The sequence below is a fragment of the Rhinolophus sinicus genome, linkage group LG09 (genome assembly GCF_036562045.2).
Source record: "Rhinolophus sinicus isolate RSC01 linkage group LG09, ASM3656204v1, whole genome shotgun sequence".
NCBI classification, from domain to species: Eukaryota; Metazoa; Chordata; class Mammalia; order Chiroptera; family Rhinolophidae; genus Rhinolophus; species Rhinolophus sinicus.
Genome location: NC_133758.1, coordinates 65,993,212 through 66,014,258, shown reverse-complemented (window position 1 = coordinate 66,014,258; position 21,047 = coordinate 65,993,212). Strand labels below are relative to the sequence as shown.

At 39.3% G+C, this 21,047-nt stretch overlaps 1 protein-coding gene and 1 long non-coding RNA gene across 6 annotated transcripts in view; one reads left to right on the top strand and one right to left on the bottom strand.

Annotated features, from left to right (window-relative positions):
• PNPLA8 (patatin like domain 8, phospholipase A2) overlaps window positions 1-2,842 on the bottom strand; it is a 47,453-nt gene extending 44,611 nt beyond the window's left edge. For 2 of the 5 annotated variants that reach the window (XM_074340541.1, XM_019710239.2), the window contains exon 1: window positions 2,256-2,526. The gene's annotated coding sequence lies outside the window, so the exon portion shown is untranslated. Of the gene's footprint in view, window positions 1-2,255; window positions 2,664-2,700 lie in introns of those variants that run through there. The other 3 variants (XM_074340542.1, XM_019710238.2, XM_074340543.1) reach the window with 3 other exon arrangements.
• LOC109433756 (uncharacterized) lies at window positions 1,284-15,281 on the top strand. The gene is made up of 4 exons (XR_012498619.1): window positions 1,284-1,335; window positions 2,397-5,359; window positions 11,601-13,801; window positions 14,839-15,281. It is a non-coding gene; the product is annotated as an uncharacterized LOC109433756 (long non-coding RNA).
• Window positions 15,282-21,047: the final 5,766 nt, after the last annotated feature.

Genomic DNA, 21,047 nt, shown 5'->3' with positions numbered 1-21,047 from the left:
AGAACAACAATGTGGTTAAAAGGAAGTAAGAAATGGGAAAAATTGAAGAGATGGGCCCAAGAGTCAAGCAGAAGACAGAGCTATATAAGCCTGGACTAAGGAGTCTGTATTGTTTCTTTTCAATAAAATATAACCGTTATGACTAATTATGAATACACCTATCAACTTAGCATTGAAATACACTATATATAAAGAAAAAAAAAGGAACAATTACAGGAAGACTAGACATTTTCATGATTATATTTTAATACACCTCTCTAGAAACTGTAATTATCAAGCAAAAATTACTAAACATAGACAGCTGTCAACAAAATCAACAAGATTAATTTAGCTGCTCCCACATCACATCACCATTAAATGCAGATAAGTGTTTTGAGAGTAAATTCAGCTGAACAGACATTATGTTGCAAAAGTATAAACAGAAGAATGTAAAATGGGAGGTGCTATCAACTGAGAAAAGATCAGGGAAGACTAGACTACCTATTTATAGGATAGTATAAACACAGCGTTGGTATAAATAGAAGAGAGGCTTAGACCAACCTCTAGGAAATGGAACTGAGTTCTAACTAGAGGAAATAAGGCAAGTGCTAGTTGGAGGCTCAACTGAGGATGGAAAGAATGAATTCACAGAGGACTTCACTTAGTTATTACAATAATGTAGGCATAAAGTGACAAGGGTTGAAATTAAGATAATAGTACTGTAAAGGAGGTTACTCTAAGCCACACTTTGAAAGTGGGGAAACAAAACACAGGACTTGGTGACAAGGAAGTATGGGGTAAGGAGAGGGAGGTGTCAATCCAACTTCAGGGTTTTTGATCAGAAACACAAGGAGAATGCCTTTTGTGAATATGAAATAACTGGGAAGGGGGCCAATTTAATATGAAAGAAAAATCTTTTGCATTTACAGGACGAAGTAACAGTGGAACACTCAAATGGAGATGTACCTACAGGAACATAGGAGTTATCAGCACAGTGATAGGTGAAACCATAAGACTGGCTTTATCAAAGAAAGATGTGTAGTAATTCTTGAGAATCTGGGGTTCATAGAATCTGATAAAAGCTCCTCTTCCTTGAAAAATGCTTATTTGAATATATACACTGTATTTTCCATGACATTTAAGGATATTCATGGACCTACTAAAGTATCTTTTGGGTTTTAAATTTCAAAACTGTTTTAAAAAGAACAAGGGTAGAGCTTTGCCTGCTATCCAGTTAGAAAGAGCAAGTTACCAAGGAAACAAAAAAGCATAGGAGAAATAACAGTCTGAAAAAAATCAGGGCAATGGAAACCAATACAATAGCAAGTTCTAAAAACCTGCTGAATGATGAACAAAGTAAAATATATGGCTCCTGAGGGAAAGATTAGAACTAAGACATGAAAGGATAAAAAGGTGTCCGGAGCTAATAGTTCTCTCTCTGACCTTCTCATAAATATACATTCCACAAGTGAGGCAATATGTACCCTTCAGCACAATTCCTCTGTCATTACTAAACCAAAAAAAACAACTCAAAGTACAAGCTGTACTTCTATCAACTTTGCATGTGAAGCAAGTAAATACATAAAATAGTGAAACTGATCCTTTCATTCAACATCTCTCATTAAAAGGATACTATTTTCCAGATTTTAATTTAGATCTCATATAGAAATAGAACAAGACGTACATTAAGAAAAAATTTGACGAAGTTACGAAATCAGAACATTTTCTTACAATGAAAGTACAACTAATTTGCACAAGCAATTTTAACAAAATAACTGCAATGAACTTGAAACTGCTTCCTAAGAGGCATAAACTCTCAGTTCACAGTTTAATGTACTTTTTAAAAATTCTCGGATTTTAAATTCTTAATATTTCACGTTTTGAACAGCATTTTCTTCATACACTGAAATAGTTTTGTCACTTCTGAAATATTAACAATCAGGACTGTGAAATCGGGATGCAACTATTACAGGCAGTAAAAGCAATACTTTAAATAGGACTGTATGACGGTCCCTTATGACACATCTCTTTTTTCTTGGAGTCACCACTTTTCTTTAACGTTATCCTTGCATTAAACATAGAAACCAAGTTCCTCCCAACATGAGGATAGAAATGACCATGGCCTGAAGCACTGCAACACAACGATTCATAGTTTCACCTTTCAAAAAGCACACACCTGAATTCACTTTAGCCAACAGCAGACAGGGATAGACTTAAATGTGGGTGGGGTTAAAAAGAAATCGCTGACAAATAAAAATATGAAGCAATGGAATCACCTGGTGCACTGACATTCGAGAATGATGTAGAATAGGGAAACCGTTTTGACAGTCACCGGCGAACTGTTGGAAAACCCTAGAGTCCGGGGGCAGGAAAACAGACTCTGGGTAACTAGGCTAGGAGTCGTGGGGGTGGGACAGGAAGCGTGGGGCGGGACCAGAGAAACCAAAACAATTTGCACGTCTGGGCCAGCAAAACCCACGGCGGAGGCCGAGGGCACCGCGCACCAACCAGCCCCAGGACCCCCGGGCTCCTGCCAGGTCACCTTTTGGAGCCTCGGTCCTCGGGCCTCCCGCAAGCCGGACGTCAACCCGCCCTCTCACGCTGGAAGCGCCCTCGGAGCAGAGATAAGGAGACCCGGCGACCGGGACAAGCGCTCGGGGCTACCAGGCTGCCAGCTTCCCCGTCCTACCATCCCACGTCGGTACCCAAGCAGCCACTCACCCGGATGCAGGCCGCAACTACTTCGGCGGCAGTGGCGACGCGACTCTTCCCAGCACTGACGTCCACTCGGGTGGACCCGCATCAGCTGAGCTTCCAAAGCAAACCGAAGAGCAGCAGCCGGGAACCACCTCCTCCCCAGCTCCGCCCCGTCCCAGCGGAAGTGACGCGCACGCTGTCCGCGTCTACCCGCCGGCCCACGGGAGCTCCTCCGCTTCCTTCGGGCTCTGCCTCCGGGTCAGTCACCGCTCCTGCCCTGTCCCCGGACATGCGCAATAGAGAGTGACTGAGCGCCAGGCGGAAGGCGTGCCTGCGGGCACGCGCCTGCTTGTGCCGGAGAGGCGCTGCCTGGAGGCGGGCCTGAGGAGTTCGTTTTGCGTTGTGCTCTTGTTTGCGGGCCTCTATCCTTTGCAGCTGAGCTAAGCCTCGATCTCCACGTCCTTGAAAGCCCTGTCCACTCTCTGTCCGGGCTTAGGAGCTCGGTTCTGCGTTACTAACCTCCTGGGGAGTAGTGAGCACCCTCCATTCTGTCACCATCCCTGGAAATGGCCACCTGGACTAAATAGCACTAGAACGCGCTTGCAAGTATATCACATTGGAAGTTAGACTGTAGAGTTAATACATACCGCCCCAGGAAGGTCCCGCACGTAACACTTAATATTTTTCTAATTCTGACATTTTATGCATACCAGGTTAGCAAACTAGGGGCAAATATGGCTTACCACCTGTTTTTTGTACATCAGTAAACTAAGAATGGATTTTACATTTTTTCAGTGGTTAAAAAAAAAGTTTTTGGGACATATGACAGTGACATGAAATTCAAATTTCAGTGTCCATAAAAAAAAGTTTTATTAGAACATAGCCATGCCCATTGTTTTATATATCAAGCAGCTTTCATGCTGCAGAAGCTAATTTGAGTAGTTAAAACAGCTTCCTTTACTCACTTGAATTGACCTTGCAAATAAGTTGAGGTTAGGAAATGTAGAAAAGTAGTCATCACTAGACCTCAAACTGATTAGACAAAGAGTTAACAGGAGTGGGCAGGATGGGACAGTCAAAGAGTTAACAGGCGCAAGTTTGTAAACTGGCAGGAATGAGCTTAAACATTAACTGCTTGGCTCTGAATCCCCTGGCTAGCACTGCACCTGCATTCATCATAGATGGGAACAGAACCATTCCCAATAGCAACAGCAAACTGACATCCGTCAAATGGGAACAGAACAGTTTCCAGGAGAAGACAATTGTAATGGTAGCCCCACTGCAAGCTGACAAGCATCCTGCTTAGAAAAATATAAAACCCAAGCACTCCTCATTGGGGCAGCTGTCCCTATCGGACTCTGTCCTGGCAAAACTTCCCTTTGCCAGATCTGTCTCTCTCTGACTTTCAGTAAATCTTTTCTCACTATTGTAGAGTCTCGTAAATTACATTCTGTGAATGACCTGGGGTTAATTCTACACCAAGACAATTATCAAGACTGTCACTCTCGCCCCCTAGACCTACTATGAGTATTAATATTTTGCCTCCTATAAGATTATTGTCGTCTTTTAGGGGGAATTGTATGAGCTACCAAACATAGTGCTAGACTGATTTATTATTATTATTATTATTATTATTATTATTATTTTAAGGTGAGGAGCCAGCTTGCTTGTCTTTGGGGGCACAAATGGCTGGATTGTGCACATCATAATGCCTGGTAAACCCCTGCAGTACATAATCCAGACATATTATTGAGCTATATACAATAGCTAAAATACGTATGCACAAATTAAACTTTAGAGGCATATAGAAGTATCTTTAGTTCTGGAGAGATGCTTCTCCTTATTGTTAAAGGAAAAATTAGTCTTACACTTGAATCTAGTTGTGGAGGGCGCAGCTCGGCTCCAAGTCCAATAGCCGTTTTCAATCTTGGTTGCAGGGGGTGCAGCCCACCATCCCATGCGGGAATTGAACCAGCAACCTTATTGTTGAGAGCTGAGGCTCTAACCAACTGAGCTATCTGGCCGCCCCGAGCTTCATTTCTTTAGAGTGCATTCTGTTTTGATCCAAGCTAGCTTTGTTTAGCCTGACAGAACTGTGACTCCCTTGCATTCTTTCCCCAGATCCTCCTGTCTTTACATATACAGTATGTCCACTCCTTTTAATCATTAAGCCCTTAGGACATGAGGTTCTGGTCAGCATTAGACTCACTTAAGAATAAAGCTTCCAGTCTATCAACCATAAGCAGGATGTAATAACTAAATCTCAAATTAGAATAAGACTTTCGTCAAACAAAGATAACACCTTGGCCTCAGTTATGTTTCCACTCCAGACTCATGAAGGCAGAACAGCCCCACAAACCACATCCCGTGGAAACCAGACCAAACAGTGCCATGACTGACACCAGGACCTGAGGCCGTGATCGACTGCTCCCTGCCTTAGCCCCAACCAATCAGTAGAGTCCCCGGCCCCAACTCCCATAGTAACCATCATTAATGATTTTTCCCTTATGTAACCGAGCCACTAGAGGCCACCAAGGAGCCAAGTTTTTGAGAGCACAGGCTCTCCTGTGTCTCTGGGCTTGGCACAAGCTTCTTAAATAGACTTTTACTTTCTTTGCTGCAATTTCCTGTTCTATCTTTTTGGCTTGGATGCCCACAGGCAAGCGGACCCTTTGAGTCTAAGGTAACAAATGTCCCCTTCTGGTAGGGGATGTTGATAATGGGGGAGGTTATGTATGGGGCAGAGGGTACCTGGGAAATCTCTGTAGTTTCCTCTCAATTTTGCTGTGAACCAAAAGCCTCTCTAAAAATTGTCTTTAAAAAGAAATTTTTTTTTTAAAAGATAGCCTTATCTTACTACTTCATACAGTAAGTTATTCCTTCCATTTGTTCTTACTTCTCTTAGTGCCCTGGATGCATGATATTGTAATTTATTTTTTTATATGGCTATGAGTTTTCTGTAGGCGGGGAACATAGTTACAGTTGTATTTCCTGGACCTAGCATAAATACCCAGCAAATAGTAGACTCTCTACAATTCTGTAATGTTCAATTGATTTTTAATCTTATTCAGATTACTGGTTCATAAGTTAAAGATGGAAAATAAAATCCATTCATGATTCATTTGATGTTGGAAAAAGGTTTAAAAGAAAAGAGAGTTTCAGTTAATTTCAAACAAAATAAATTCAGTAGTGTGTAAAACATTATCTTTTTAATAGCAGACCAATAATACTTAACATTTACAAAACATCATACTTGGAATGATGTTAAATATAGGAATTATTATTTAGACTGAGTCCAAATTGTTCCAAGATTTGTGCTTGAGAAGCCATAAGCCCAAAGACGCCGCCAGGTAGTTGAATGTGGGCCATAGGTTTATTGAGACTTACAGACCAGGAAAGTCTCCGGTGGCAACCTGGAGGGATAGCACTCGGCACACAGGCAGAGAAGAAGCAAAGTTATATGGATACAACAAATAGAGAACATTCTGTGAGAGAAACCATCTGGCAGGCCCTGATGGCCTGCTCTCCTGCACACAGTGTCCCAAGAAGCTGGGGGACCTTGACTGCCGCCCAGCTTATATGACTGTGGGCCAGGTCCTTACAATGTTCAACCCTATATTCTTTTGCTGCTAAACAAAATAGACATCCACGTTGCTCCTGTATCATTTCCTTGCTGTCCTCATGCCGTTTAAAGGTTTGCTAGCTATCTGTTTTAGATCTTTCCCTTCTCTAAATCCATATTCAACCTCTCTTGCTATTAACTATTAAAGTGTGTAGCATAATACCTTTTCAAAGAGTCTCGAGTCTCTTTATTGTTAAAAAACAAAACAACGCTGTAGCCAAAATAAATTTGGCCATATTACTATAAGATATTCCTTTAAATCATCTGAGTGAGAACTATGCCAGGAAATAAATCCAGAAGAACTACTGTAGTAGGCAGAATAATTACCTCCTAAAAAAATGCCCATGCTCTAATCCCTTGAACTTATGAATATGTTATGTTACATGGCAAAAGGGAATTTGCAGATGTAATTAAGAGTACAGGTTTTTAAAAATGGCAATTATCCTGAGTTATCCAGGTAGGCCCAACCTAATTGCATGAGCCCTTAAAAATGGAGAACTTTCTCAGGCAGAAGGGAAGTTGGAGATTCTCGTGAGTCGTAGAGGTGGCAGGGAGAAGTGCGGACAATGTGACAAGGAATACAGGAGATTTAGTTGCTAAGAGATGCTTCTGGCTGACAGCCAGCAAGGAAATGGAGACCTTAGCTCTATAGCTGCAAGGACCTGAATTATGCCAACAGCCTAAATAAACTTTAAAAGCATTTCCTCCCCAGAGCTACCAGATAAAAGCTTCGATCAATTGACATCTGGATTTTGACGTTGTGAGACCGGGAGCAAAGGAACCAGTTGACCCTACCTGGACTTCTGACCTACAGAATTGTGACATAACAAATCCGAGTTGTTTTAAGTTACTAAATGTGTGATCTTTTGTTTCAGCAGCAATAGAAAGTTAATATAATTACCTTTATATAGTTTGAAGAAATGAAGGCAAGGACTTTATCAGTTTTGATCCTTAACATCTAGGCCTGGCAGTTGATAGGTACACAGTAAATATTTGTTGAGTACATCTTGAATGAATTAGAGTCATTGATTCAACAGTTATTTACTGAGTGCCTGTTATGTGCCTGGCACCAAGCTATTTGATAAGAAAGAAAAAATGAAGGGTATTCATACAACTCATGGTATGAGTTTAGGTAATTATACTGCTAATGTGGAAAGAGCTCTAATAGGTATATGCACACGTTTTTATAAGAACTCAGAGCAGGGATACCCAGTCCAGCCCATGGAGTTAGGAAAGTCTTACTTGGAAAGGGGATTTCTGAACTGAGTCTTAAAAGATGAAGTTGTTAGCAAGACAGATGGCAGTAGTGGAGATGGCAAAGGTGTGGAAGAAGGGCCATAACTTTATAGAGAGAATAGACATCATGATCAAAGGCAATGAGATAAGAAACAACACAGTTACTAAGTGCTCACCATTATGCGTGAAAGGAACTGTGGTCTTTTCCATATTGCTGGTCCTGGAAATGTGATATACGAGTTGGCTGAGAGCTGAGGTTGAACTTGGACTTGATCTTGATCTTCGAGGTAATCAGAGTCATTGTTAGATTTTAAGGCAAAAGAATACTATGGTCAAATTTAAGTAGATTGCTTTTGGCATCATGAGAGGTCAAGCTTTGAAGATGTGGAGCTCTGTTCCTCTTATCTTGTTTTCCTACTTAACCTATTCTTTCTTTACCTCTAAAATTGCCTTAAAGATTTTGCCCATCTACATCTGCAGTCCAGACATCTCTGTCAACCTTGAGCCAGTTTATCCAACTGGGACATCCCCAGAGGAACTAAATCAGTTAATATAATTTTCTGGGTGAAAAAACATAGTTTTATTAATAGACAGTTTAATTCTCAGGTTTTAGCATAAGAGTAACAACATAAAATTAAAATCTTAAAGACACAAATAATTATATTTTCTTTAACTTGCTTTTGAATCTAAGTTACATTCTACCTTTTACCTAATACTTTTGTAGGTTATTCCTTGCTTTGATACTCATTTATAGGCCACCTTATCCAGTTAAAAATTTAGCAAAAATCTAAAGATGCTCTAACATTGAACTTTATTGTCAATTTCTTATAGGTAAGTATCAATATTTGTGATACTTAACTTCTGAGTTGAGACAGGATTGAAGCCTTATCCTTAACATTTACTGGTTGTGATACCTTGAGCAAATAACTTCTGCAAGCCTCCCTTTTTTCATCAGTAAAAATTCTCAGAATCCCAATTCAATCACCTGAAGTCATTCTGATCCATGGCCAGGCAGTCAGGTATGGTGATTGGATAGCATGGTCAGGCTACCTCAGACTCCTCAAAAGTACCCTAAGATGTGGGGTCTTTTAAGAAAACAGCAGCTCCCAGAACCACAGACTTTGTCTTGGGACAAAACTTTTTCCCTGAAGGAGGAGAGGAATACAGAGCAGAAAAACAAAAACCAGGTTCAACACAGCGAGCAGATAAACACTGATTGAAAGAATGAATGAATCAGTACCCATTTGCTTTTTACAATCCCTGAATGCTTAGGGATTTGTAGGGACTGACTAACACTGTTTGGGAAGTATAGCACTTGTGAAAAGCATGAGCTTTGGAGTTTGGCAGACTTAGATTCCTGTTCTAGCTTTGCCACTTACTTGAACAAATTACCTAACCTTAAAGTCTCAGTTCCCAGACTTGAAAAATATATTCATCTGTTTACAAGGACTTTTTCAACAACATTTGTATCCAGTCTGAGATAAAATGTCAGTTTTTAAAAGGTAGCAATACTTGATTGTATCATATCATAAAATCTTTAAAAGTGTGGGGTTCAGAAACATACAAAACAAAGTTATTATTTTGTCTTTCCAAACATGATGGTGGGCAAGTCTTGTAACCTCTTTTCTCATCAAAGATACCCTGAAGAAGATACTTTGTGTCCTCCTTGACACAGTCATCAGATACACTGTCAACCATATCTTGACTGAAGTGCCTCTGGATATGGAAGTACTGAGATAGTTATCATTTTAAAAAGCAGTTAAGTTTAATCGATTTATTTGAATTACATCTCATTTTTCAGCCTAGCAAGTGTCATGTGTTAGTAAAACCGCCAGTTCCTTTCTTATGTTTTGGGGGAAAATTATCTTCCTTTCATAAAAGAACAGAATAAAGCAGAGGGAAAAAAATAAACCACATTACACAGTAATCTCCAAAGAGATTACCTGCTTACCTGCTTTTTCTATACTGAAATCAAATTGGTACCCTATGGCACAAGAGATGACTCACTCAAAGCATTTAGAGATCTGAATTCAAGAAGATTGTAGGACATGCTTATGCTGATCACAATGTTTCCTCATCGATTGATTGAATATCTCCATGCTCTGGGGTACTTCCAAACTGGTAAGAGACACAGTCACCTAAAAAGGGGAGAAAACTCTTGGAATATGGTGAAGACATCATTGTAGTGGCCTGGGAGACGGCCTCCCTCACGTGGCAGAACAGGTCAAGAAAGGCAGGACGGGGGTGGCTGGTTGGCTCAGTTGGTTAGAGCGCAGTGCTCATAACACCCAGGTCACAGGTTCCATTCCCACCTGGGCCAGTGAGCTGCGCCCTCCACAACTAGATTGAAAGCAACGACTTGACTTAGAGCTGATGGGTCCTGGAAAAACACACTGTTCCCCAATATCTTCCCCCCCCAAAAAAAAGGCAGGGCATATGTGTGCCCTCAGTTCTTTCTCCTGTAAAATGATGTATTTGGATCCAATAGAGCATCTTTTAGATCAATTCTAGCTCTTACATTCAACCCTGGTCCCAGAAAACTTGTAAAAATGAAGTTAAAATGATTAAATAATTATCTTCAAAAGAAGGATCATTCCCAGACACTAATAAAAAATCGTGTACAGTCATTCAACAAACATTGAATTCATTCAACATGTATATGCCAGGCACTGTTCTGGGCACTGGGAAGTAACCATAAACAATACAGCTAAGTTCTGGTGAAATACTTACTTAGAAAGTGGTAAATAAATGAGCAACGGCTAAATCTCAAACCTGTTTACACTATCAAGTCATTGACCAAGACTTTGAAACGTCAGACAGGGTGCCCTGCTTAATCTAAAATTCCCAAAGTGAAGTGTATTGAGATACTGGAGGCAGTAGATCTCAGTAGACAAGAAGGCAGACAAAAAAAACCTGTGATGAACAATGAAGCAATAAAAATTCCTGGTGGAAAAATTATATGCCAAGAATTCAAACCGGGCAAGGAGATAGTCCCTGAGCAGTTGCCTGCCACTGTGGCAGTCAGAGAGGGCCCTCAAGGAGTGATCTCAGCACTGAGAAGCGAATGGTAAGAGGCAGCTGACACGTGGAAGTGAGATAAGCACTGCAGGCAAAGAGACCCGCGGATGCAAAAGGCACCACGCACAAACACCAGTGTGGCCTTGCAGAGCAAAGAGAAATCGGAGGCCTGGAGCGTGGCGTGGTGTGAACCAAAGCTAAGATTGTTAACGGACGGCTTTGTGGGCAACAAAAATCCCTCTCTGCCTTCCTGAAAGTTGTTTTTTCTTGACATCTAATCTCAATTTCTCTTGCTCTACTTAAAATCATGTATCGTTTTATCAGCTGTAGAGAACACATTGACAGGATGAAGCATACATTTATATATGTGAAGACTAATATCTATGGACTCAAGCACCAACTTTGGTTTCATTGTTTGAGACTGTATCAACACCAGAAAATAAATGCCAGAGAATATTTATTTTTTTAAAGAAATATGGGTTTCTTGCAACATGCTTGTGTGATGCTCTTTAGTTTACTTGGCACCTAAGATGCTCAGCAGTGCTGCCCTAGGTCACCTTCTAGGGGGAGGAGAGAGAGGGACAAGTGGTATTCCTGGGCCTCCATCTCCTACCTGTGAAATGGAGGGGAGACATGGGACGCTCTGTCTGGACTTTTCTGGCTTCAAATCTCATGTGTTCATAGAAGAAGGTTATGCTGTACCTGGAAGAAAGTGAGACAGAGTGAGACATGCACATAAACACAGAGAGAGAGAGAGAGAGAGAGAGAGAGAGAGAGAGAGATGAAGAGAGGGGCTGAAAATGCAGGTGCTTAGGGTGAAGGTTCCAGGTGCCGCCTCCAGTATCTATGCGTAAGTGGGCTCAGCCTCTGGACACTTTATATCAAATAGGGCATCAAATCTAGCATCAAGATCTTGGTTAATAACTCATGGGTGTAAACATGTTTGAGAATTAGCAGTTGCAGATTTTGTTACCACTTTCCTAAGGATATTTCATAGTAGCAATTTAACAGCGCTAGACTGACAAGCAGCTTGAACCCATTTTTTCAGGAGCTGAGATTGCCCGCCACTGGCCACCTTGAATGGCATCTCCCATGGAAGGGAAGAAGTGGGCAGAATGGTGGCATCTCCAGCAGCATCTGCTTTGGAAGTGTTCCTGTGGAGGACAGATTGACTTCATCTTCCGAAAACTTTTAGGCTAATCGCCAATATTAATGCCTTATTCTAACAGGTGTTTGTTTGTTTGTTGGTTGGTTGGTTGGTTTTGGAGTGGGGAGGTTTGCCTGTAACTGCTGAGGACATACTGGTTTCCTGCATCTTTATGTGTCCTAAACCGTTCCTTAAAATTATGTTTTGAGTTCTTAGCGCAGCTAAAGATGACAATAAAGTTAAGACAGGAAGAGAAAAGGTTGATGTAAGAAAATGAAAGACTTGAGAAAAATGAAATGGACCCTCTTGTTGAAGTCACATCACCAGAGGGTTAAGCTTTCAAAGGAACCATGTCCCCACAAGACATTTAATAAAAGAAGGGAGTCTTTGGAAATTGAAAAACAGGGATATACTATTTTGAGCTTACTGCTGAGAAAATGAAAGCCTCACAGGAAGTACCTCTCTAGGTCATTCTTACCCTGAATGTGAAACATTTTGGGTAAAACATACAAGTATGATAAAAAACAACATTTGAAAAAAACTGTAAGCTTTTCACATTAATAAAAATTCCTGAAGATAAGTCAATTATAGTGAAAATGAAAGTCTTGACTTAAAAGAATCATTTTGAATCTGTTTAACCACTAGCTCTAAAAATAAACATCCGTTCATGGCCCACACAGTTTATCTGGGTCCTCCATCTTGACTGTTTAACTTCAGAAGTCTTCAGTCTAAAGCTTTAGCTATTCCCCAGTTCGTCACTTATCCATGATCTCTCCTGACTGTTGTTATTAGTGGAGCCTGATCCCAGCAAACTGCTCTTCTTGCCTCCCCTGGTGTAAACCACCAGCAAATGGCAGAGAGCCTGGAGTCCTCTACCGGAAGCAAATCATAAGAGGGAAAGACCAAGTAAGTAGTTTGGGTAGTAATTTTTTTCTGCGTAGAAAACACATATAGAAATTTCAGTACTTAGTGTTAATGAGCCAAGAAATACCGAGAAATAACATGCTGTTGAAGAACAATGTTGGGTGGCAGTGGTCGTAATGGTAAGGGCCTGAGGGAAAAGCAAAGTGGTGATTCACCTCCTCCCTGTCCTGGGAGTGTATCACTGCGCATTCAAATATTTGTAGGACAATTCTGAGAAGTAACTAAAAAAGAATGGGACCTTGTGTTTATCAAAGATCTTGTGTATGTTATAAGGGGGAAGTGGCGTTGACAGTTTGATGACCTAGTTTATGTCCCGGACTCTGTTAGGTTTTTCATAGACACAAGCTAACTTATTTCTCACAACAGTCTTGCAAAATAGATCTTCTTGTTTCCATATTTACAGTCGGAGAGACAACCTCACAGTTACGTATTCATCTCATGATTAGCCAGCTAGTAAGTGGCACTGCAACCTGTCTATTTCCAAATGTCACATAGTCTTATTAGAGATATGTCCATTCAAATTGTGGATTTGATCAATAATTTAGGTTCCCAAGGCTTTGAAATAATTTTAAACCTAAATCTTGTCTGCTCAGACTTGAGGACTGCCAAAATTTAAAAACTATATTAGTATCATTATTTGTTGTTCATAAGTCATATAAAACGATTCTATTTGACACAGAAAGCATATAAGCCTTATACGTCTTACATATGTACTTTGTTAAAATGCGTAGTTCAGTACATAAAATTTAGGTTTTTATACAAGTTGTAATTATGTTTTTAAGTCATAATAAAATCTTACTTGAGGGTATTAAACATGCCAGGTCCAATATAATTTTTCACACAAAAAAATTTTAGTTATTCTAAGAGGATTCTGTAGTAGCAGAAGAAAAATTCTAAAATATTTAGACGTTAACTGGGAATAACTTCTTCCTCAGATACAAATGCTCAAACTGTGCTTCTGGCCAGCTGGGCAGAAAATACATGAGGAAAACGGACATAGATCCTTTCAGAGAGGAAAGTCTGACCTGTTGTCCACTCAGACAACTCTCTAATCAAAGGTCTGAAAAAGTTGTCTTTATTTTTTTATTTTTAGATATTTATTAAACACTTATTGATGCAACAACAATTTTATGGAACATAACTGTGTATCTGCCCCTACGTAGAGTGAAGAAAAAGAGGTAAATAATGTCCTTTTGTCTGGTTGTGTCACCTTAAGAATCATAACTTTTCTATGGCTTTTTTTTTTTCAGTTATAAAGCTGTCTCAGACACACAAGCTCATTTAATTTTCCAGTAACCCGTCAAAGTAGTGTGAGCTTTCCCATTTCCCAGCTAGAGCTCCACAGCACCCCCCCCACAGACACCAAACGGTACAGTTGGCACTTATTTGCAGGACAGTAGGTTGCCGGTGCTCTTTCTGCTACACAATCATTGCCCCCTATGCATCCATACCTGAAAAACTTCAGTAAAAACTAAATATAACCTACCCTCAAACCCAAACTCTTCACCAAAATGTAGCACATCAGTCTAGGAAAAAATTCAAGGTTAGGAAGAAGAATGTAGTCAATATTATATGTACGAGTATATTATATGCTGCTCCTTGTTTCAAAACTGTTCACAGAAAATATTTTTAAATGTTGTGTTATACGTCTTCTTACAATAATTATACATGATTTATGCAGTCTTCTCTAAATTCTCTCAAATTGGATTTCCTGAAAATGGGAGGGACAACTTTTATAGGTCTGACATGCCGGTGCAGTCTGTGGATGTATACTAACTCTGCCTTTATTTAAAATTTTGTTCATGGTGAATTTTTTTCATTAATTCTGATTTTAAAAAATATTGCCTTAAAATATTATTAATTTTGATTACTGAATTTTGGGGTCTTCCTTAAATTTCATGCTAGAGGCTAATATGTCTCACGCGAATCCCAGAGTTGTTAACTTTAACTTGAACTTGGACATATTTGCTAATAGAATGCCTGAGTGTGCAGTTACAAATTTTATATTCAAACTCATTTTTGTGGTTTTGTTTTACTCAACTCTGTCTTTTCAATATATCTGAGTAATCAAGTGGAGTCTCTGACAATATTTATTGGGTATACAATTTTAGGTTTGTAAATAATTGGCGAGGATTGCAAAACTCAATGCTGTTAATGTGCAGTTGCTGTAAATTTCGATATATTCATTATAATTTTGTAAAATGTTTGATTTAAGGATTTATGGTCTTCTAAGCATTTTGCGGTGAAACATGGAGCTGATCAATAAAACCACTCTGCCAAACGCTTCAAACACAGATGTGGGCCACTGCAACACACACTGCCGGATGGTTCTGATGACACTCTATGGCGTGGTTTTGCTTGGAGGCATTACTGGAACAGCATGGATGTTGTGTTTGATGTTCAAAAGGAATAATCAGTCAATGATTGCCACAATTGTTCTCAATATCATGGTGCTACACACAATCCTTCTGTTCAGTCTTCCGTTTCGCCTTAGCTATTATGTCTTAAACGTCTGGGAGTTTGGACCGTTTACCTGCCGATTGGTTAGCAGCATAATATACTTTCATATGTACTTCACCTTTGTTTTCTATGTGGCCATTGTTGTACTCCGATTGCTCCTCTATTTTAAGAAACTCCAAATGCAAAAGCTACAAAAGTGCCATGTGGTAGTTTTTAGCATTATTATTTGGACAGTGGGTGGCCTCATTTTTTTGCCTTTTTTTTTTTTGCAATATGGTGTAGATCCAAGTTATTTAGAACAAGCCCGATGCTTTGAGTTCCACAAAGATTTAAACCACAGGAAATTCATTATCTTGAACTATTCTATTATTGTTATTATGATCACAACGGTCATGACTCTCTTTCTGATCCAGATGGGTGTCATTGTTCAATTGACAAAGGCTCTTTGGCCTGACATGTGGGCCCATCAAGAGTATAGGGCTCAAATCAAGAGCTTCTTCTTCCTCCTAGTGATAGTTGTCTGTTTTATACCCCACCACGCATTCCGGGTCCACTTTATTCAAAATTATTCAGAGATAGAAAATTCTGAGTTAGTTCTTTATAATGAAATTTTTATTGCTTTAACTACTGTCTGTTGTCTGGATATGCTGTGTTTTATAGGTGGAGTTATCCATTAAATACTCCTATGTCACTTGCTTTACAATTTTTCCACCATTATGACAAAATAGTGCCAATTGAATGGGTTCTACAATGATTTCAAAATTTCTCAAATTCTCTGCTCTTAATTATCATCAAAATTATTTATCCATGAAAAATGTACCGTGTTTCCCCAAAAATAAGACCTAGCCAGACAATCAACTCTAATACGTCTTTTGGAGCAAAAATTATATAAGACCCGGTCTTATTTTACTATAAGGTATAATAATAATACTGGGCATAATATAATATAATATAATATAATATAATATAATATAATATAATATAATAATACTGGGTCTAATATAATATAATACCCGGACTTATATGATATAAGACCAGGTCTTATATTAATTTTTGTTCCAAAAGATGCATTGGAGCTGATGGTCTGGCTAGGTCTTATTTTCGGGGAAACACAGTATGAGGATTTATTGTTCCCCTCTTCTCAGAGAACCGTTATCTCTTCTCCATTAACTATACAATATAGTTCTAATATAGGGAAGGGGCATGAGGACTATTTTTACAAAAGAAGGAACTACCGTGTTTCCCTCAAAATAAGACCTAGCCAGACAATCAGCTCTAATGCATCTTTTGGAGCAAAAATTAATATAATACCGAGTCTTATTTTACTATAAGACCCAGTCTATAATACAATACAATACAATACAATACAATACAATACAATACAATACAATACAATACAATACAATACCGGGTCTTATATTAATTTTTTCTCCAAAAGACGCATTAGAGCTGATTGTCTGGCTAGGTCTTATTTTCGGGGAAACAGGGTAGGAGGTTGGATTCCAAGCCTGCTATGTGCCACCAGACACAGAACTCAGGCAGAGTTAATGAATCACACAGAATAGACCATGTGAGTCCTGTAGAGCAAAGAGATGCCATTGCAATGGCCATTCCTATAATTAAAACTATTACAATCTAACCACAGGCTGTACCTTACAGAAGTTAAAGATAAAGTTACTGCTGTTCTTTCTTCTTCCTTTCCCCCATACCAAGAAAATTTCCATAGAAACCAGAAAACACATATAAAGCCTAGCCCGGGGGATGGACGGGGGTCTCTCTTCCACTAGCGATTGGAGACTGCGACTCTGTCCTTGGGTGGCCTTTTCTCACTTACTCTCTGCTAAATAAACTTACTTTCACTTTAAACTCTGTATCAGTTCCTGTTTGAATTTGTTCCTATGTGAAGCCAAGAAGCTTCTTGGCCCAGGGCTTAAGTCCCTTTTGCCCCAACAGCATCAGTTCAATTTCCTTAGCTCTATATAAGTTGACCCCAAATATCACTTCCAGACTTAACCTCTATCTCTCTTTTCATGCAATAATTACGTCTAATCACAGCTACTAGCTTTCCTTATATACCATCCAGGTTGTTCTTTTTGCATTTACTCTCACTGAGCTTTAACCTTAGAATGTTCTTTCCCTCCATCTCCAAATAATCTATTCTTTGAAGTCCAGAGAACCTCAAGATGGGGGATCTATAGGAGCCTTAACTTATTCAACTCAAGCTTAACTTGAGATAGCTGCCTCTTGAAAATGACGATATCCAGAAAAATCTATAGCTGCTGGCTGTGGTATTTGAGGGAAAGGAGTAGTTCAGATAGTCAAGAGACTTAGAGGAAACTCTTTAGGATTGAAGGGGCATTGATGTGGTTTGATTCTTACTAAGACATTGTAGGTACTCAGAGAGCTGAGACTGCCTCCTAGATCTACCTGCACAGACATGGACCCATGAGCAAGAAAAGACATTTTAAAAGGTGAAAGACATCTGGATGTAGTCTAATCATGCTGGAAGATTTATTAGAGCCCAAAACTTTGAGACTGTGGACTGTTCTTAAGATTGTTCAAGGCACCGTGCAGTGTTACGTGACTAAAATCAACACTGTAACAGTTGAACTACATAAAAACAACCAAGGAAACCAACGTGGATGCTACTTATCTGATATAGAAATTGACATGCTCTTATGCTTTGCTTCTAATAATGCTACATTTGAGACTAAATTCGATGAATCAAATAATGATGCCGTTACTGGTTAGCAAGGCAGCATAGTTTACACACAGTTTTGGAGACATCTGGAGATCTTGGATTCAAAACTGTTTCATAACTATGGAATCTTGGGTGAGCTACTTATATTGTTTGAGCCTGTTTCCTATGTTACAGGGTTTTGGTAAAGCTGAAAGGAGATAACAACATGTATTAAGTAGTGGCATAGTGGCTGGCATATGGTATTCAGAATAAGATTACAGTTGGCCCTTGAACAATACAGGTTTGAACTATGAGGTTCCACTTATAGGTAGATGTTTTTCAATAAATACGTACAGTGTATGTGTTTTCTGTTTTGTATGATTTTCTTAATAGCATTTTCTTTTATCTAGGTTATTTTATTGTAAGAATACAGTATACAATACAGATAACATACAAAATATGTGTTATCAACTGTTTATGTCATTGGTAAGGTTTTTGGTCTAAAGTCAGTTATTAGTAGTTAAGTTTGTGCAAAGTCAAAAGTCGTATGTGGATTTTTGACTATATGAGGAATCAGCACTCCTAACCTCCATGTTGTTCAAAGGTCAACTGTACTACTTTTCCTAATTCAGAGACACTTTTCTGCAAGAAAATTTTAATATAGGTCCAAATGTTGATTCATATACAAGGTGTGATAACAAAAATATGATGAATGTTTAAATGAAAACATATTTATACAGTAAAAGACAAATTGCCATTAATCCCCCTCAAAATACGATTCCCTCTCACTTTTAACACACTTATTTCATCATTTTTGCCACTTTCTGAAGCAGTCCTGGAAGTCTTCTTTTGTGAGGGTCTTTAATTGTGCTGTTGTAGCTGCCTTGATGTCCTGAATCATTTTGATTTTTGGGAAGAGCCAGAAGTTGCATGGTGCCAGATCCGATGAGTAAGGTGGATGAGGACACACCGTAATATTTTTATTGGACAGAAATTGCCCCACCAGAAGTGATGTGTGACATGGAGCCTTTCTGTTGTGATCACATAATACAGTGAATGCTGCTGCCGAGTGCCATCCAACGGAAAGGCTAGGATCTTCAATACAGGAAGCTGTGCATCGAACCTTAGTAATAGTGTGTAACAAGTTTCAACTTGTTTGGTACAGTCAGTCATGTGTGAGCTATGGTTAGGAAAAGGTGTGTTTTAAAATGTGCAGTAAATCATCCTCCATCATGACAATGCTCCATGTCACACATCGCTTCTGGTATACGGCAATTTCTTCTGTCAAATAAAAATATTAGGTGTGTCCTCACCCACCTTATTCACTGGATCTGGCACTGTGCGACTTCTGCCTTTTCCCCAAAGTCAAAATGATTCAGGACATCGAGGCAGCCATGACAGCACAACTGACACTCATGAAACTGGACTTCCAGAACCGCTTCAAGAAGTGGCAAGAATAATGGAAGAAGTGTGTTCAAAGTGAGGGGGAGTATTTTGAAGGGGATTAATGGCAATATGTCTTTTACTGTAATAATTTTTTTAAATTTAAACATTCACTGTATTGTTTGATCATAACTTGTAGAAATATATTTTAGAGGATTAGATACAATTGGTCACTGTTGATCTCATGCTTCATGTTTCTATTAAATCAATAAATAGATGCGTATTCCTATTTTTGCCTATATTTTTGTCATTATGATTATTATTAATTATACTTTAAAATACAATAGTAGAACCATTATATAATCTCGCTGTCACAGAAAGAGATAAGTAGCAGTATACTTATACTGCATGTAATCACTTTTTTAGGGGATAAAGGGAAACAGAGTTTGCTACCCCAAAATATTGCTCATTGAGACATTGGTTATTTTAGGCTGGTTAATTTCAGAAAACAGCAAGTATGACAGAAGCTCTGAAAACCAAGTAGAAATTACCCTTTTTAAGGATATTTACATTTGTAAAGGAAATCTCCATTTGTGTCTCCCTCACTGTACCAGGCCTGCCTTCACTATCAAGGGAGAAGGTACACACTTAAGTCTACATAACAATGTTACCCCTGTTTACTGTGCTTTTCTTGGTAACCTCCCATAACGGACTCTCCACCCCCAAGATCTTTGTTTGTTTTTACCTGAAAGTGATATTTAAGGTGATGACTTCTGCAATTTTGACAAGTTACTCCATTTTCCTGGGTCTCTCCCATGTGTACAGGAGGTATACATGTTATTAAACTTTAATTTGTTTTTCATCTGCTAATCTGGCTCATGTTAATTTGATTATTAGTCCAGCCAGAAAAACACAGAAAGGTGGGAAGAAGATCATTTTTCCACCCTGACAGTTTGGGCAGGTCAGCTAGGAGAACTCACTGGCTGGGACGCTGCTTGCTCCCTAGAAACTGCTGCAGTGGAGAAATCTGACATCTAACAAAAAGCTGGCAAGGGGTAAGCATTCTTACCCTGTCAGCCTCCCTGATCTCTGTCCACGGATTTCAGTGGAAGTTAGAAGCGGTGTCCTAAATTTAGATTGGCAGGAGAAAATATTTGTGAAGCTAGTGACTCAGAGTTTTTTTATTCTTTCCTCCGAGAGATGGTCGCTGTTTTTGTCTATGTCATTTGTCTTTGTCTTGTCTTACGTTTTGAGAACTTGGTTTTGACCTTCTCTTTGGTCTCTGCCATCAGAAAAGTGCACGTATTGGCATACATTTGGCAGCCAATCAAATAAACTGGGGATTCCAGGCTGATGTATCCAGTTGGACAAATGCACAGGAATACTTGGATAGTGCAACTGGGAAGCTGTAGCTAGTTGACCAGCATCCTTTTACCTTTTGGTCTCAGGGGAATTTGTCATCAGGGGTCCCAGTCCACAAAGGACATTGCTTTACTGCCTGTAGAAACAACATAGGCTTTTAATGTCTTAGACTACTTTGGGAGTGAACTTTTAGATCTTGTGAGGGTTTCATCTTTTGCACTCTCTTGTGGTCACTCTTGCTTACTTAGGTAAGCCATAAAAAATTTATTGGTTTAAGTTGTTACTGGAGTAATCACTCGGTCCTTTTGCCGATGCAGTGAAGAATTACAGATCATCAAACATGAGTAAGGAAAGTTTATTAGGATACATTCTAAGGGAAGAATGGGCTAAGTCAAGAGAGACAATGGCTTTGAAGGGTTTGGGGCTTGAGTTCATATTGTTGGCTCTGGGCCAGCTCTGCATGTGACGTGCAGACTTGGGTCATTTGATTAATATATATAGGTTATATAACCCATTTCTTTCTGTGCATGACTTTACCC